Genomic DNA, 14720 nt, shown 5'->3' on the forward strand with positions numbered 1-14720 from the left:
GTTTCTGGATGCTGAGGAGAGAAACAAGAAGAGAAGTTATTTAAAAAAAATGTCATGCCTTGGTTTAAATTTTAACTTTTAACAATACAACGGCTTTTAACCCTTAAATGTATTTATTTAGATCATTAGGGAGCAGACGTCACAGTTACTGTACATCACTGCAGCTGCTTGCACATTGTGGTGGCAGAAATACAGTAAAGTATCAACGTCAATGCCATTGTTTTTTTTCTAAGGCACATATATAAAAGCTACTTAGATGTCCTAATTAAGTCATAATCCTGACTTAATCTAAACCCTGTCTGTGAAACCAGGCCTGAGTATGAAGTGTACTTGCTGTACAAAACTACTAATACTTTACTATATTTAAAAGTGTACTTTCATAAAGTAAAAAATGTTTTACAAGTATTTAAGAACTCTAAACTATCATACCTTATACATTCACTTGTAAGTTGCAGTAAAAAAAAAAAAAAAAAAATTGTAAACTAGTTGTGTACTAAAAGTTTACTACTGTTATACTTAAAGTATACTTTAAAAACTAAAATGTGGGCCACTTTAGTCCCAACACTGTAAAAAATGTCGAACCCTCCCAAATCAAAATTTTCAAGTGACCGATAACATCTAAATTTTTCAATTGGCCCAAGTGAAATTCTTGTTGCAATAGTCTGTTAACATTGGCTCAATGAGAAATAATACGTCAGACTAATTGAAAAATGTAGATGTTATCGGTCACTTGAAATTTTTGACTTGGGGATGTAATTTTTTTTTACAGTGAAGTAGTATTGAAATAGTACATTTATAAGTAGCTATACTACTAGTACATTGATATTAGTATACTTACTACATAAAGTATACTTAAAAATATATTATACAATTGAAGTATAATTAATAAAATGAACTTAAGTATACTTTTTTGTGTGTGTTGTGAGATCTTTTATTCTGTGGCTTCCATAGACGACTAACTCAGAACTGTCATTTTCTGCCACCAGGTAGGCTCCGCCCACAAAACACGTCATCGCTATTTGCAAACACCCAGATTGTCTTTTATGTATTTATTGTGCATATTTTTCCACTAGGCGGAGCTGTTATCTTAGTTTCAATATGGGTTTGGCTCAATTTTCCTTTATTTTTTATAAAGGTTCCAAAAGAGGATTTTCATAGTTATTTTTGGTTCCCCAAAGAACCTTTCAGTGAACAGTTCTTAAACCATTTTTTCCTTAGTGTAAAGAACATTTAATAACCTAAAGCAACTTTTTTCCACTATAATGAACCTTTTGAGCAATGATAACGTTCCATGGATGTTAAAGATTCTTCATCTAACCATCAATACCAATAAAGAACCTTTATTTTTAAGAGTGTGGCTAAAGAAGTGGCACTACCAAAAGAGTGCCCTTTATTTACAAAATAAATAAAAAACTCTGTGAATATGGCATTTTAACAAATTCCACATGAATCTGTCACAACCAGACAAAATGGTGATTTTTTTCACATTCATTAACTGCTTGGTAGAGATCTTTAATTATTTTTTTAATATTTTTTTTGGAACAGAAAGTACTCTTAAGCAGCTTTTCTCTGATGAATTTGTGCTCACTCACCAAGTTGCAGGTTTTTTCATCACCTGCTAAGCTAAATTATAATGTTCGTACTCGGAATTCTAAAGATGTTGATAAAGATAGTAAAGATAACTGAGATAGTGACAGTATGGAAAGCCATGAATGTTTTTACTGCCATGAGGTTGGGCACCTCATCATTGCAGCTTGTCCTGCTTTGAAACGGAAATCAGAAAGGCTAACTCTTCAAAGAGTGTGGCCTAGTTGACAGTTGCATATGTTCACCAGAATGTGCATCTTCATCGACTGCTGATTCCGCATTCGAACCGTTCTTTTTTAATGGAACCTGTCCTTTGATGAGTCGAAGTCCGAAGCCAAACTCCACTCCTGAATTTGTTCCTTTTGTTTCTGGTTTTCACTATTTTCTTGTTAATAAATCTACTTTTGTTTGACATCATTTATAAGATTGTGAGTAAGCGCACATTCATTTATGTTACGGCTGGCCCTAGACAGTTGTAAATCATTTATAATACAAATAAATGCAAATATTAGTGACCTACTCCTTGAATGTCATGTGATCTCCAAATCAGTTGAGAAAGAGAATTTCCAGAATGTTTTGAATGTTTGAATATTCTATATAAACAACATCCATCTAGCCAGTTATGGAAATGAAATAATAAAATATGAATACTGTAATGTATTGCATATAATAATAGAAATAATAATTAACCATTAATCATGTGAGCAGCTTTTCATACCTGTGCTGGAGATCAGAATTGTCAAGAAGAGCGTTAGAAGGTGAATAAATTCCATTGCAACAGACAGATTGGATCGATCCAGCTGGGTATATAGCACCTATATATACCTATGATATAGCACCTACTTGTCAAGAAGAAGTTGATGGTTTTGTCTGAAACACTCAGTGAACCTTATTTAAGTGGTCTAGCCAAAAATGCATATTACAGCATATTGCAAAAACTAAATGTAATCTTGTAGCCTATACTGTATGTCTGCTGTTCTGCTCTTTGTCACTATTGCCTGTCCTTACTAAAACTGAACTCAAACTGCCCAAAGTGATGCTACTGTAGCACGACACAAGCCCCTTTAAGAGATCAACAAAGGAAGATCTTACTGCTGTACGGTTACTAACCTCTTTTTTTTATAAACCACTAGCCCTTCGCAGTGTGAGCGCAGACCTAAGTAGGCTGCACTTGTCAACCTATCAGATTATTTTCAGAAGCCAAGAGTTAAATCTCACAACACGCTGTTGATTTCATCCCAATTGCTTGGACATTTTAAGAACATTAAAGTCAAACTCATAAACAAGTCCAAACAACATCAAACAAAACCAGGGTAGACCCTTTGGGGCAGGAGAGTATGTCCAACAAATCCAAAAATATTTGTTTCGTAAATATTTAGGCTACAACTCTTTTGTTCTGGTCTGGGTATTTAGGGGAAACTGGCAGAAAAGTCATGGGGAATCTGTAACCAGAAAACCCCCCAGTGCTGTGTGAGTCTTAAGTCCTGCGCTCAACACTCATAAACAATTTATTTTGTATGAACAAGTATGGAGCGTGTGATGGCTACGGCCACACAGGGTAATATCGCCTCAGTTCTGAGCAGTTGATTATCGTTTTATTTCATTTCTTTAGTTGGTTGCTTTTATTTACAGCCATCTAAATTATATTTAAATAACAAACACAATACAGTTTTTTGATTTGGTTTATTTTGCTGTACCTTTATATTGATTTACAGGGAGTGCACTAATCACATGTTTCTTTGTGTTGAGTTACCTGGACCTGTTGGGGGCGGTCCCTTCCTGGTTGGGCGAAAGGAGTGGCTAAGGGCTGAGGAGACCTATATCCGGGAGCCAGCTCGTTAGGCCATACCATGTCTCACCATGTGCTGGGGGGATTTTGTCCTTAGTTAGCTTTTGAGTTCTCAAGTGTTAGTTTGTTTACCCCTTCTATGTTATTTGGTTTTGTCAAGCCCTTATATAAGCTCCCTTCTGTGTCTTTGTGGGAGGTCAGTTTTGTTCAGTTAACTTTGGGTTATGAGTCTATGTATTTGAGCTTATATTTAGTTATTTTTTGTTGACCTCTTTTTAAGGCCTAGTTCTTAATTTTGGTCTTTATGTAACTTTTCAATATTTTGGGTAATAAAACCCCCTTTTTTTTGAAAACAGTCTCCTGTGTCCTCTTGCCTCACTGCCTTGGTCCCTGACATTTGGTGGCAGCGGTTGGGATCATCCAGTGACGGACACAGGAATTTTTTTTTTTTTTTTTTTTTTTTTTTTTCACAAGAAGAAATGAATCGTGGTGGAAGAGGGGGAAAAGGCAGACAACAAGGAGGAGCTGCAAGCCAAACTGCATTGGACAAGCAACTTGTTAGTGAAGAAGGAGAAAATGGAGTTTTTGGAGTGGAAAACACTGAAGATGAAGGAAAGGAGCCAACCCTGTCTGACCTGGCAGCCATTCTCCGAGCACACATGGGACAGCAGGAGGCCCGAGATGAGAAGCAGAAGGAAGCAACTACAAGACAAGAACAGCGGTTTAAAACACTTCAACATCAATTTCAGATGCTGCAGTTGGAAGTACAAGCTCGAACATCTCCACTGGTAGAGCCTCCACCAACAGATTCTGATCAAGATCTGGAGGCCTTTCCACCCAACAGACCTCGTTCTCAAACCCGAATGGATCATACTGCTGTGACTGAGTCAACTACGACAGCAGCAGGTCAAGTCCATCCACACCATGGGCCCAGACTAGAGAAATTTACTGATGATGACGATATTGAACACTTTCTCATTGCATTTGAGCGTATTGCCTTAGCCTGCAGATGGCAGAAGCCAGACTGGGTTTTTCATTTAATGCCATTGCTAACTGGTAAAGCTAGGAGTGCTTATGTGCATATGGATGTTGACGACTCTCTTGATTATGATAGGGTTAAAGGTGCAATTCTTTCCAAGTATGACATTAACCCTGAGACCTACAGGCAAAGATTCCGTTCCCTAGAGGTGAGCCCTGACGAGAGCCCAAAGGAATTGTATGCAAGAATCAAGGAGCTGTATGGAAAGTGGATCCAGCCAAAAGGTAAAACAACACAAGAAATTGGTGAAATGATCATGCTGGAACAATACTTGAGAATGGTGTCCCCTGAGCTGCAGATTTGGATCAAAGAGCACGACCCAGGTTCTGCCATGGAGGCTGCTAAACTAGCGGATGTGTTTGTGGCGGCGCGGAGAAAAGGACAGCCATGGAGCTACAACTCATGGAAGACCCCAAGAGACAGCCGTAAACCTTCTCAGCAGTATCAATCCACCCAGCAGTACCAACCAAAGCCAGAGGTCAGCGGGGGTAAGGTTCCCACTGGGGAGAACCAGTTGTTTAGCAGACCATCACAGCCCTCAGGTAGAAAACCAATTTGCTATCTCTGTGGAATAGAAGGCCATACAAAGCCCATGTGCCCTAAAAATACAGCAAAGTTGACTCAGATGTGTGTTGTACCACGCCCTCATGTGGATGCTGTTTCCAAGAATGACCAGGTGGTAAAGATGGCTGATGTTGAAGTTAACGGAACTGCTCTTAAAGCTTTAATTGATACCGGGAGTGATCAGACACTTGTGCACAGGAAGTTTGTACCAACCAATATTATAAGCACCAGAGATACCATCCCTATATGTTGTGTGCATGGTGATGAGAGGAGTTACTCAACTGCTGACATGTATATCAAAGTTGACAATCAAACATATCTCTTGAACATTGTGGTAGCTGATAAATTGCCTTATCCCGTGGTGCTAGGACGAGACCTCCCAGTACTTTTTGATTTGTTCGACTCAGACAAAACCAGAAAATGCTATGCTGCTGTCACCAGGGGGCAGGCTAAGAAGTCTAATGAGCACCTGGAGATCCTCAGTACCTTGCCATTCTACAGTGACGAGGCAACATCCCAGAAGTCACGTAAAACTCGTAGGCAGAGAAGACAGGAGAAATTTCTTCACACAGTTGTGAAACCACAAACTAACACCCAGCCAGAGTTGCCTTTAGGATTTCAAATGCCAGCCAGTATCATAAACATGCAGAAATCTGATCCATCTTTAGCATCTCTTTTTCAGAAAATTGAGGAGAAGGAGCCAGGAGATGAACTGGATGTGAGCAAAGAGGAGTACATTTTGCAAAATGGCATTCTCTACCGTCAACAGGAATCCGTATTGCAGCTAGTGGTTCCCCAAGTAGCCAGAGAGGCTATACTGGTGTTGGGGCATTCTGTTCCCTGGGCTGGTCACCTAGGTAAGCACAAAACCACAGCCCGCATTAAACACCATTTTCACTGGCCTGGACTGTGTAGAGATGTTGCTGAATTCTGCAAAAGTTGTCCTCAGTGTCAAATGACATCTGCTAGTCTTCCCTCCAGAGCTCCACTCCTACCACTCCCCATCATTGCCACTCCGTTTGAACGCCTTGGGATGGACATTGTTGGTCCTGTTGAGAAGAGTAAAGCTGGGAACCGTTACATGCTGGTTATAACAGATTATGCAACCAAGTACCCAGAGGTGTTCCCATTGAGGTCCATAAAAGCTAAATCTGTTGCTTTTTGTCTAGTACAGTTTTTTTCAAGAGTGGGTTTCCCTCGTGAAATACTGACTGATCAAGGAACCAACTTTATGTCAACTCTGTTGAAGCAGGTCTATCAATTACTTGGTATCCGGAGCCTGAGAACCACACCTTACCACCCCCAAACGGATGGGCTGACGGAACGTTTCAACAAGACGCTGAAGCAGATGCTGCGAAAGTTTGTGAACAGCAGTGGTACAGACTGGGATCTCTGGCTGCCATATCTGTTATTTGCATACAGGGAAGTACCCCAAGCCTCCACTGGGTTTTCTCCCTTTGAACTTCTTTATGGGCATGATGTCAGAGGCCCTCTTTCTCTGCTGAGAGAGAGTTGGGAGGGAGACCAGGGGAGAGGGGATTCTGTTAATGTGGTATCCTATGTGGTGCAGATGAGAGACCGATTGGAGAAAATGAGCGAGCTTGCCCAGTCACACATGGCAGAGGCCCAGAAACAGCAGAAGTCCTGGTACGATCGGTCAGCCCGCCAGAGATCCTTCAGCCCTGGACAGAAGGTACTAGTGCTTCTCCCTAGTGACGACAACAAGCTTTTGGCAAAGTGGCAAGGACCATTTGAGGTCCAGAAGAAACTTGGGCCTACCACCTATAGGATATTGACCACAGGTCAGTCACGTTCCAATAAAGTATTGCATGTGAACCTCCTGAAGGAATGGGTGCAACGACCTGAAAAGAAAACGGAGGTTATGCTCGTCAGAAGCATTCTGGAAGAGGAGGAAGTGGATGAGCAATACTTACCTTCTGAAGGTGTTCCAGTGGACTTCGATCTCAGTCATCTCTCTGAAGACAGACAGCAGCAGGTGAGAGCCATCTGTAATCTTGAAGTGTTCCGAGAGCACCCGGGGAGGACTGACCTTGTTGAACATGATATTGTCCTTAAAGAAGGTGCTTCTGTGAGACGACTCAGTTACAGGATCCCTGAGCGCCTGTTGACTGCACTGAAGGAGGAGGTGGATCTCATGCTGTCCCAGGGTATCATAGAGGCTTCAAAGAGTGAATGGTGCAACCCGGTGGTCCTTGTACCGAAAAAGGATGGTAGCATAAGATTCTGTATTGATTTCAGGTACTTGAACTCAGTTTCTCAGTTTGACTCCTATCCAACACCAAGGATTGACGACCTGCTTGAACGTCTGGGAAAGGCAAAATTCCTGACCACATTAGATCTTAGCAAAGGGTACTGGCAAGTACCACTAACTGAGCGATCCAGAGAGCTGACTGCTTTTCGGACTCCATGGGGCCTATTCCATTTCACGGTGCTCCCATTTGGCCTTCATGGAGCGCCAGCAAATTTCCAGAGGCTGATGGACCAGGTGCTTCGTGATTCCTCTGCATTTGCGGCAGCCTATCTTGATGATATAGTTCTGTATAGTGACAGTTGGGAGCAACATCTGGAACATCTGTGCACCGTCTTGGGCTGTCTTCACGCTGCTGGGCTGACCGTAAATCCTGCAAAGTGTGCCTTTGCTGCATCTGAGACTGAGTACCTGGGTCATATCATTGGGAATGGGATGATACAGCCACAGGTTAGTAAGATCCAAGCCATTGAGTCATGTCCGTTACCCCAAACAAGGAAGCAACTCAGATCCTTTTTGGGCATGGCAGGCTTCTATCGTCGCTTCATTCCACAGTTTTCCACCAGGGCGGCTCTGCTCTCAGACTTGACCGGGTCCCGGAGCCCCAATCAGATCCAGTGGACAGAGGAGGCCGTGGCATCTTTCCATGATATCCGGCAATCAATGAGTAAGCAACCAGTTTTGTATGGTCCAAACTTTAACGACCATTTCTTTGTGCAGACTGATGCGTCCGACAGGGGTCTGGGCGCTGTGCTTCTTCAGGGGCCCCCTGAGAACCGTCATCCTGTTGCTTACATCAGCAGAAAGCTGTTTCCCAGGGAGGTCCGTTATTCGACCGTGGAAAAAGAGGGACTGGCTATCAAGTGGGCCCTGGACTCCTTCCGTTACTACCTTCTGGGTAGAGAGTTCACACTGGAGACCGACCATAAAGCACTGCAGTGGATGGAGAGGATGAAGGACACCAATGGAAGAATCACCCGGTGGTACCTGGCCCTACAACCATTCCGCTTCAGCATCCAACACATCCCGGGCAAAGAGAACCAGACAGCTGACTACCTGTCTCGCTGTACCAGCGAGAGTCCTGAAGGGGGGGAGTGTGTGATGGCTACGGCCACACAGGGTAATATCGCCTCAGTTCTGAGCAGTTGATTATCGTTTTATTTCATTTCTTTAGTTGGTTGCTTTTATTTACAGCCATCTAAATTATATTTAAATAACAAACACAATACAGTTTTTTGATTTGGTTTATTTTGCTGTACCTTTATATTGATTTACAGGGAGTGCACTAATCACATGTTTCTTTGTGTTGAGTTACCTGGACCTGTTGGGGGCGGTCCCTTCCTGGTTGGGCGAAAGGAGTGGCTAAGGGCTGAGGAGACCTATATCCGGGAGCCAGCTCGTTAGGCCATACCATGTCTCACCATGTGCTGGGGGGATTTTGTCCTTAGTTAGCTTTTGAGTTCTCAAGTGTTAGTTTGTTTACCCCTTCTATGTTATTTGGTTTTGTCAAGCCCTTATATAAGCTCCCTTCTGTGTCTTTGTGGGAGGTCAGTTTTGTTCAGTTAACTTTGGGTTATGAGTCTATGTATTTGAGCTTATATTTAGTTATTTTTTGTTGACCTCTTTTTAAGGCCTAGTTCTTAATTTTGGTCTTTATGTAACTTTTCAATATTTTGGGTAATAAAACCCCCTTTTTTTTGAAAACAGTCTCCTGTGTCCTCTTGCCTCACTGCCTTGGTCCCTGACAGAGCGGTTCGACTCAAATGTATTAGTTCACCCTGCACACTCTGACTAAGATCAGAACTGGCGAGTTTGTGTCTGTTGAGAACACCACCAGCCGAGGTGAGGGTCCCTAATGAACGAATTATTAAAAATTATGGGATACCCAGAATAATCAAATATCTAAATTAATACATTACCAATATTTGTGATTATTTCCTAATTGGAAAAAGTCCAAATTTAATAATCATTTGAAACTGGAGTCAGATTAAGCATAGAGCGGAAGTAAAACTCAAACTAAATTCTCCTAAATTAAGTATTACTACACGTATTATACCTTCACCCAAGCCGTTGGATTCCATTGTTGGGCTGATGGGTGGTCCTTACATACAGTAGTGGCCAAAAGTGATGTCCCTCTTAGGAAAATTGGCTTCTTCGCACTTTAAGCTTTTGATTTAAATATTTATTGAATATTTTTTATGCATGATGTGAGTGTAAAACTAATGTACATTTCATGTTTCAATTGTTTAATTTGTCATGATGCAATGAAACAGGCTACCTATGTGCAAAGGTCATTTTTGGCCAAAGTCGTCATACCAAGCCTGCACTCTTTATCCCCAGCCTATAATTCAATATGTGGCAGGTATTAGCTATATTATTAGGTGTTATTTTGAGGGTTTTAGTAAAAATGACCATGGTGGAAGAAGCTGTCATCTGCAACCAAGGATGATTTTGTTAAAACGGCTAAATCTGGTCAATCGGTTTTGGATATTGCTCATGTGCTGGATGTGAATGGACACAGTGTCCACAGAATGATTTCAACGCACAGTGAAACCACTACCATGTAGAATGTAAAAGGATCACCTTCTAGTTTTGGAAGTTCAGGGCTGAGTTTCCCAACAGTATCTTAAACCTAAGTTGAACGTATAGACCATTGGTGGCAATTGTTCTACGATCAACTTAGGCTTACGATGCTTTTGGGAAGTGCAGCCCTGGTCTGGATGTTTGAAACCAATTGGACAAAAAGCCTTGGCCAAATTTCAGAATAGCCTACTAGCATACTGTTTTTATCTTTTCTACCATACAGAGATAGTAAGAGTTGAATGCCATTTTGAGATCAGCCCTTGTGAAACTTCCCCATGTGACAAACACATTTTCATGTTATGTGTCTTCAGATAAAATGGTGGGTGGTTTCTTGGTTGGTGGTTTGCACACTGTTGAATAAATTGTATGGTCTGTTTCGACGGGGACGACTGGTTTTTGGTGTTGTCTTACTGTGCAGTAGGTTGTGTTGGGTCGATTATCTCACGTTTCCTGTTGTTTCTGGTCTTAAATCTTATGAAATACATATAAAAAGTTATTTTTTAAAATGTCACCTGAATAATCATGCTTAGCTTAACAATTACTAAAGAAAGACAGTTTAATAAAACATTCACAGTACAGTATATAACAAGCATTTCATAAAAACCTTTTTCATAATCTTAGCCTGTTAACTTTTTAGATTATTCTCACCTGATCTGGAACATCATATGTATGACCATCACGTTTTTGAGCATTTCTTGAGCCTGAAAGTTTTTTTACATGAAAAACGTTATTGATAACGTTCTATTAAAAGTAGCAGTAAGTGTTACCATTCAATTTCAAAACAATCATGATCAAAAGTGACTTTTTACTGAAGTCAGTTGTATTGACTATTTGGTTCAGTTTGTGTTTTTAATTTAAAAATGTAAAACTATATTCACTGTGAACCTGCATGCAAGACGTTTATTATATGACTCTTGTCGCATTAGCAACAGAAAAAAGGCATAGTCTTTACTGCTGTCAGAAAGTAATTTATCAATTCAGGTTGATTTTAGTTGCAGAAGGATTGGATATATCAATGTTAAATATTGTGTTTAGTTAAGTTAAATAATGGGGTTATGCCTCTAGTTTAGGTAATGTTGATGCATTTGCTAGACAATTTTTGACACCAAACAAGTGTCATGATTCTGCCTTCATGTCCTAGATCTCTCTTGTTTTGAGGCAGGATCATGACAGACCCATGTTTTATGTGTAAGCACATGGCCATTTGTTTTGGCTGTGTGCTTGCGTTGTCTTGTCACCTTACCCCGCCCCCTTGTTATCTCATCTTGTAATCATTAGATTGTTGCTTTCACCTGTTCCTGATTAGTTTGCTCCCTATTTAATACCCTCATGTTCTCTGTTCTGTGTCGGTACATTGTCTAACATTGTGTGTTATTCATTGTGAAAACTTGTGAGTATCCTGTCAAGAGTATTGTCTAGAGAAAGTTCTGTTTTTGCTGTTTGTTTATAGTCTAGTTAATTGTCAGAGTCATAGTCTAGTTTAGTCACTCGTAGTCCTGTCTTGTCTTGTTTTGCCCCCTTGTGGGCTTTGTTTTTCCTGTTATTTGTACAATAAACTGTGTTGCTGTGACTACTGTCTGCAATTGGGTTCATCTCCACACACCCCCATGACAACAAGGACATGTAGTTGAAAAGTTGAGAACCACTTATTATTTGTAGATGGAAGCAAACCTTGCATCAATACAAACGTACAACATATATTTCTGCATATATAATTTATATTTCTGCAAGTATTACAGAAAGGAGTGCACATGATATGTCCTCCCAAAATATTTCAAACATAAATAAAAATAACTAGGCAGCATGACAACTTATCCATGATCCAGCTGTCAGTAGTTCAGATTCTGGTGTGCTGATATTTTTGTGCAATTCTGCAGATGAATCTTCAATAAATGTGATGTATATCCACACGGTTACAAAATCTTGAGCAAAACATAACCTGTCTGACGAGACTGGTTAAGACTCTGGATAAATGTTTTGGTAATGTGGAAGGTGCATATACACGCGAAGGTTACATCCACCTCTGGGACACTCATATCATAATGTAATCCATCTTACCAAAATATAGGCAGCTATTAAAGAGTCAAGTCAAGTCAAGTATATTTGTATAGCGCTTTTCACAATACAGATTGTATCAAAGCAGCTTCACAGTATTAAATTAAAATAATACAACAAGGTTTGTTTCTAGTGGAATTTATTGATAAAATCAAATTAGATATCCCCAGAATATCCCCAACTGAGCAAGCCAAAGGCAACAGTGGCAAGGAACCGAAAAACTCCATCAAGTGACCTAATAGTGTCCTAAAACTCCATCAGGTGACCCAATGGAGAAAAAAAAACCTTGGGAGAACCCAGGCTCAGTCGGGGGCCAGTTCTCCTCTGGCGTTTATTAACTAGAGGCCGGATTGTAATTTGAACTGTAAGATTAAAAATATTATATGAATGCCTGGCTGAAGAGATGCGACTTTAATCTAGTTTTAAACTGGGAGAGCGAGTCTGAGCAACGAACAGTATCAGGAAGGCTATTCCAGAGTTTTGGAGCTAAATGTGAAAATGCTCTCCCTCCTTTGGTGGTTCTGGATATCCTAGGTATGACCAAAAGCCTTGAATTTAGTGATCTTAAAGAGCGCGATGGATTATAGGGCGATAGAAGATCCGTTAAATAGACTGGAGCTAAGCCGTTTAGGGCTTTATAAGTCAGTAGCAATACCTTGTAATTAATACGGAACTTTATAGGTAACCAATGCAGTGATGATAAAATCGGTGTTATATGATCCTATTTTCTTGATCTAGTAAGAACTCTAGCGGCGGCATTTTGGACTAACTGTAGCTTGTTAATTGAGGATGCAGGACAACCGGCTAATAAAGCATTACAGTAATCTAGTCTCGAGGTCATGAATGCATGAACTAACTTTTCTGCATCAGAAACTGATAGCATATTACGTAGCTTAGCAATGTTTCTAAGGTGGAAAAAGGCGGTTTTTGTAACATATGAAATATGATTTTTGAAAGACAGGTTGCAATCGAGTATAACACCCAGGTCTTTTACTGTAGAGGATAAAGTAACAGGACATCCTACTATATTAAAGTTGTATTGCGAGAGGTTTTGTGGGCGGTTTTTTGAACCGATAAGTAGTACCTCTGTTTTGTCTGGATTTAATAAAAGAAAATTACGCGTCATCCAATCTTTTATATCTTTAACACACTCTGTCAATTTGGATAATTTAGCGTTTTCATCTGGCCGTGATGAAATATAGATTTGAGTGTCATCAGCATAACAATGGAAACTAATTCCATGTTTCCTTATAATATTTCCAAGTGGCATCATATATACTGAGAATAATAGAGGGCCTAACACAGATCCCTGCGGCACTCCATAGTTTACTGGAGTTATGATCGATTTTTCTCCATTTAAATAGACAAAATGGTAGCGGTCAGATAAGTATGATCTAAACCAGCTTAATGCTTGTCCTTGAACACCAGTATAATTTTGTAGTCGATCTAAGAGTATTGTGTGATCTATAGTATCGAACGCAGCACTAAGATCAAGTAAAACTAGTATTGAGATACAGCCTTGGTCAGAAGCTAAAAGTAAATCATTTGTGATTTTAACGAGCGCAGTTTCAGTGCTATGGTGCGGCCTGAATCCTGATTGAAACTTTTCATAGATATCATTTTCTTGCAAGAAAGAACACAACTGAGCGGACACCACTTTTTCTAATATTTTAGACATAAATGGCAGATTTGAAATGGGTCTATAATTTGCTAGGTTATTATGATCTAATTGTGGTTTCTTAATGAGAGGTTTTATAACTGCCAGTTTAAATGTTCTTGGAACATGACCTAAAGATAAAGACGAGTTAATAATATTAAGGAGAGGCTCTTCCACTACAGGTAACACTTCTTTCAGTAGTTTAGTGGGTATCGGATCTAATAAACATGTTGTTGTTTTAGAGGAAGTGATAAGTTTATTTAACTCTATTTGTTCTATAGTTGTAAAGTACTGTAATTGTTCTTGCGGGGTGATAATTAAGGCTGAATTATAAGGCGCAACTGAAGATTGAACGTTTACAATTGTGGTTCTGATGCTTTCTATTTTCTCAGTGAAGAACTTCATAAAATCATTACTACTAAACTGTAACGGGATATTTTGTTCGGGTGATGTCTGTTTATTTGTTAGTCTAGCCACGGTGTTAAATAAAAACCTTGGATTATTTAGGTTATTTTCTATTAGTTTGCGGAGGTGCTCAGCCCTGGCTGCTTTTAGGGCCTTTTTATAACGTGACATACTGTCTTTCCACGCGATTCTAAAGACCTCTAAATTAGTTTGTTTCCATTTACGCTCTAAAATACGGGTTTCTCTCTTTAGAACATGCGTAGTATTGTTGTACCACGGTGCTTTAATTTTCTCTCTGACCTTTTTTAATCTAATAGGTGCAACAACATCCAATGTTCTAGAGAGAATAGTGCTCATAGTGCTAGTTAGTTCTTCTAGTTCATCTGTTTGTTTGGGTTCAGGCAGCAGCTGAGACAGATCAGATAAGCAATTTGAGAAATGATCTATGGTGGATGGAAGGATTGTTCTGCCTGGTTGATAACGCGGCGCCGCATGACATATTACAGCAGTACGTAATATGCAAGTTACCATGTAATGGTCAGTGACTTCATCACTTTGCGGTATAATATCTATATCGGTTGGATCGGTTCCATGTGATATAATTAAATCGAGTGTATGATTAAGACGATGAGTTGGTCCGGTGACGTTTTGCTTGACCCCAAATGAATTTAATAAATCTGTAAACGCAGCCCCTAACGCATCATTTGGATTATCTACGTGTATGTTAAAATCTCCAACAATTAATGCTTTATCGACATTGACTAATAGGTCT

The 14720-nt window shown here is 40.0% G+C and overlaps 2 protein-coding genes across 2 annotated transcripts in view; both read right to left on the reverse strand.

The window, feature by feature from the left end:
• LOC311292351 (CD48 antigen-like) overlaps positions 1 to 14720 on the reverse strand; it is a 32920-nt gene that overhangs the window by 7213 nt on the left and 10987 nt on the right. The gene's annotated exons all lie outside the window — the stretch shown is intronic.
• The window catches only part of LOC311292349 (CD48 antigen-like), a 36081-nt gene that overhangs the window by 1324 nt on the left and 20037 nt on the right, over positions 1 to 14720 (reverse strand). The gene's annotated exons all lie outside the window — the stretch shown is intronic.

Source organism: Rutilus rutilus, assembly GCF_951802725.1.
Source record: "Rutilus rutilus genome assembly, chromosome: 6".
In the NCBI taxonomy this organism is placed as follows: Eukaryota; Metazoa; Chordata; class Actinopteri; order Cypriniformes; family Leuciscidae; genus Rutilus; species Rutilus rutilus.